This window comes from Bombus impatiens, unplaced genomic scaffold (assembly GCF_000188095.3).
Source record: "Bombus impatiens unplaced genomic scaffold, BIMP_2.2 scf_0765, whole genome shotgun sequence".
NCBI lineage: Eukaryota > Metazoa > Arthropoda > Insecta > Hymenoptera > Apidae > Bombus > Bombus impatiens.
Genome location: NT_177184.1, coordinates 277,761 through 282,786, shown reverse-complemented (window position 1 = coordinate 282,786; position 5,026 = coordinate 277,761).

The window sequence follows — 5,026 nt, the reverse complement described above, 5'->3', positions numbered from 1 at the left end:
AATTTGCAAAGGTAGGGACACGTTTGAGCAGGAATTTTCTAAAAAGTGTATAATTCATCTGTTAACTGGCATAGTCGGCTTTCATTCTGCACCTTTGCTTCCTTATATGGCGAATATTCAGTATGTTGTTCCGTGACTGAAATTCGTTTGGATCGAAGCTGCAGTCTTGCGATTGCTTTCAATTAAAATGGAATGGGCAACGTCCCTGTCGAGCGCACGTGCACGCTCACCTGATTAACCGCTGGAAATCATCGAAGCGGATCTTACGGCGAGTGTCGGTATAGTTGGCAAAATCAACGCGGATGCCCGACTTTGCACGCACAGCTGATGATCTTTTGCTGTGTGTCCGTTTTTTTTCCAAGCAATTACGGAGTATACCGAGCGTCCCGCGAAATATCATAACGGAGGTTAATGGTGATTTATGGTAGAGACGAGGGCATCATAATGAGACAGAGCGAGACGGAAAAGACAAGATTAATGGGAAACGTTTCTTGGAAATGATTATTTCCAAAATTTGTCGAAATTACGTACGTTTCACGCGTTTTACCTGTGCTTTCTAATAACTAGCTATTTTATTTTAAATTACCGTTTCTATCAATAATCATTTTTATAATTTATCGACTTAGAGTTCGTTTTATAAATCGCTACAATATCAGAAAATAAATGACAATGAAATTCAGCCAGAGAAATCAATTAAAGTGGTACACGGATATTTAACTTTCATTGATATTAACTGTTGGTTAATTGATGAATAAATAGTTTAGTTTCACTCGTACTTTATGGCATCCCATTCTGACTCCTATCTTATATCCTTTGCAAAATTACCATCGTTGATTTTTCTCTACTACATAAAATCATTCGCCAAATAAAAGATAACTAACTCTCCTATAAGGCGGAAGGAACAAAACTTGTTTTCAAAATTTGTCGAAATTACGTACGTTTCACGCGTGCTTTCTAATAACTGGCTATTTTATTTTAAATTACCGTTTCTATCAATAACAATTTTTACAATTTATCGACTTAAAGTTCGTTTTATAATTCGCTACGATACCCGGAAATAAATGACAATGAAATTCAGCCAGAGAAGTCAATTAAAATGGTATACGGATATTTAACTTTCATTGATATTAACTGTTGGTTAATTGATGAATAAATAGTTTAGTTTCACTCGTACCTGATTCCTATCTTATATCCTTTGCAAAATTACCATCGTTGATTTTTCGCTACTACGTAAAATCATTCGCCAAATAAAACACAACTAGTTCAATATACGTTCATTAATACGTTCATTAATACGTTCATTAATACGTTCAATAATACGTTCATTAATACGTTCAATAATACGTTCATTAATAACGTTGAAAATGACTTTTGATTGGTTTAATCGCCGTTCGGTGGTTGACAATTTCCGATGTAGGCTGTGGGTAGTCGTTCGCGGTGGAATCGACAGATTCGACCGTTATACGAAGGCGTACGATGCTTCTACTTCCACATATTAAAGCGGTGGCACACACAGGCAGGAGACAAAACACCCATGTGTTTTCGGATTGCTCTGCTTGCCAGATGACACCGGCCAACCATTCTCGATCCAACGTCGGCACACTGCCCTCGACGTTTACACGCGCACACGAGCGCACGCGTGCGACATACGGGCCCTGGAAAAAGGCCCACCGTCTCCGCAAACCTCCTCCTTATCCTCGACTCTGGCGTGTGCCCATCGCGTGCCTTTCAAATCACCCTTCCCTGTCATCCTCCTCTTCCGGGATTTTCCCATTTTTTGCCTCTAGTTTTTTTCGATTAATTTAATAGTTTGATAAATTACATCGGGTCCTGCAGTATTTCAATTTAACGAGCAGATACGATGGAGCGGATAGATGGCTACGTATCGATCTTTGACTACGGTAATTGTTTAATCCGATACGATATAATTTATTATAAAAATAGAATATTAGAAATAGTATTAAAAGTGTACTGTTTGTATCGTGATACCGTGCAAGAAATCACGAGATTCTAAATTCTTGGTCGCTTTATTACACCGTCAAAGGGTTAAGATTTCAAAAGGACGTTAAAAAGTTCTGCCCGATAAAGCACAAGTGATCGTTTAACAAAATTAATGCGTAAATTTAATTCCTTTCTCGCAGTGAATAATTTAGTTTTGAAAAGAATGAACGAACGAAGCATTATTCAGTCAGAGTTTTATATCGGTCAGTTCGTACCAAGATCGCCTTAAAGAATATTTATGTTAACGTTGATTAAGAACAGGTGTAAATGTTTGGCCGAGTCCCACGATTTTACGAGCTGACACAAATCATCCTCCGCGTTGAACGCTCCGCTCGCTCTACCCTGACGTTTCAAGCCGCGATAATAAAGAGAAAAGAGAGAGAGAGAGAGAGAGAGAGAGAGAGAGAGAGAGAGAGAGAGAGAGAGAGAGAGAGAGAGAGAGAGAGAGAGAGAGAGAGAGAGAGAGAGAGAGAGAGAGAGAGAGAGAGAGAGAGAGAGAGAGAGAGAGAGAGAGAGAGAGAGAGAGAGAGAGAGAGAGAGAGAGAGAGAGAGAGAGAGAGAGAGAGAGAGAGAGAGAGAGAGAGAGAGAGAGAGAGAGAGAGAGAGAGAGAGAGAGAGAGAGAGAGAGAGAGAGAGAGAGAGAGGAAGAAGTCAGATGGAATAAAAGGTAAAACGATCCTCCAGCTCGCTATAAAGCGTCTAATGAATAATTTCGAAAGCGAGAAGACGATCCGCGGATAGACCGGCGTGGTGACTTCACTTGCATCGACCTAACGTGGCTCGTGACAATAAAGATGATGGTTGAAAGTCTAGAATCTAGAGTTTGACACATAAGTTACGCTTATTGACGGTATTTTTTGTCATTTTAGATTGGAACGACGTATGTTTATTTTTAATGTACAATGTAAAAAGTACTCTGAAATTATACGATTAAATTTATCCATTCGTCCGAATAGAAATAAAAAGAAAAAGATGTCATATAAATATAGTTTTTCAAGTTTCGATTATATTCCGATTGATTAATTAAAATTTACGCGGCGAAGCGTAACGTGTACAAATGTAGCGAATTTGCTCGTGGAAAGCTTATCTCGATCAATGGGACTAATGCAAAGTCAGCGATCATTTTGATTAGACAAAATCTCTTTTTGAAAATAATGCACAACTATAATCATTTCTAACTGTGCAAGTACCTTTCGTTTTTAAAGTATAAGTCAATAATAAGGTACATCTTACAAGTCTTCCCATAGAACCCTTTAAAGTTTGTCCCATTATCGTCGCGTTATGTCGATTATAAATTTTCGAAATTGCCAAGTTCTTTAACAAGTTTATTAACAACGACTTCTACGAATTTAAAAAATTCCTCTAACCATATGCCGATACCACCACTCATCCTCTTTTCCTCAAAATTCCCCAGTAATCTTCGAATAGCCGCGAAATTTCGTAAGCAGATACGTAATAATCCGGAATCGTATCTGCGGGATCCCCTGAAAACACAAAGTTGCACGCCACTTTGATCGTCTTAGCCGTGGTCGGTTAAAGTTTCGGGAGTTGTGCGTGTGCGGGACGATGAGGGCGCAACAGTGTTTTACGGTTGGTTCCCTTTGTGAATCGTGGTGCTTCATTTAATCACCCTGCAGGGGATGAACGTGCACCACACACGCTCACCGGCCCCTCGCCTCGCGCCGATGAACTAGGTGTCCGTGCCGTGACACTGGCTCGAACCAGCTGCTGTCGTCGAGCTAAGTGCTTTCCACTCGAAATACCACGATTTCCAGTCCACTTCCACACTCTGGTCAAATTCTTAGACGGTAGATTCTATGGATTGCTCAGGCTCGTTGTAACGATCGTAATTAGTAGACTTGGAATCATAGAAAGTCAGATATATCAATCGTCATTTACGTCGAGTAGGATTTATGAGAATTGCTACTTTTACGTGGTTATTTTATTGGTAAATACGTGGTACGGTTATGTTCGATTATCATCTATTAGACTTTTATCAGAGTTACATAGCGAGTTTCTGATTTTTCATTCACTTTAAATATCAAACGTAGCGTGATACGATCGAAACATTGAAAATTGCTGAAAGATCAAGCTCATTAGGAGAGTCAATGCTCGTAGATTGTTTAACCCAGCGATAGTATAATACGCAAATACAACATGACCTGCGCTCTCTTGTGATTTTTTTTTTTTTAGAAGGAAAAGAAAGAAACGAGGTTATTGAATTTTGAGGTATGCTTTTGTATATATTTAACAAATATGAAAAAATTCTTTTTAAAGTAAAGAAAAAATTATAACAGATTTCCACGTCTATTTCATGGGCGTCTTATCTTTGTAGTCTTCAATCGACGGGAAAGATCCACCTCGTAATTCTTGACGGAAACAAAACACCAAAAAAAGATTAAATTATTATACAGGGTGGTTGGTAAATATACAATAAATACAGTGAGATCCGTTATAATGTATCGCACGCGTACCGACCGAATATTCAACGTCGATTTTCTCGAAAACAAAGCCTCGAACGAAAAATTTTTATTCTATATTTTCGACTTCTTTTTTCGCCTAGAATCACCCCCTTTCCGCTTGTACCACCGATTACCAACCACCCTGTATATTTTTCTCCTGGATGAACTAAACAACGGCAGAAAAGAAGTTTATTCTAATTCAGGACACCCCCCTAAACGCGGTTCTACGATATCGTTACTACGACGAGAATATTTTGTTCGAAAGAATCGAAATACGAATGCCAAGCGTATTTAGCAAGAAACTGATACCAGTTTTAAAGGACATTGTCATAGTCATATCCTTAGAAACTACCGATTTGACCATCGACGAACGAAAAATTCGCGGTTAGGGTGGAGAAGTTAGGGTTAAAAAGTGGCGTCGCTAACCGGTAGGCGTCGGTGAATCGATGCGTTGGCGTCCACTGTACATCTACACGAGGTATGTGAACGCGCGGGTGTATAGCGCGTGTGGTTGCACGGTCGCCACGGTGCAGCTGCCCGGTGTCTGGTGTCCGTCCGCGGCG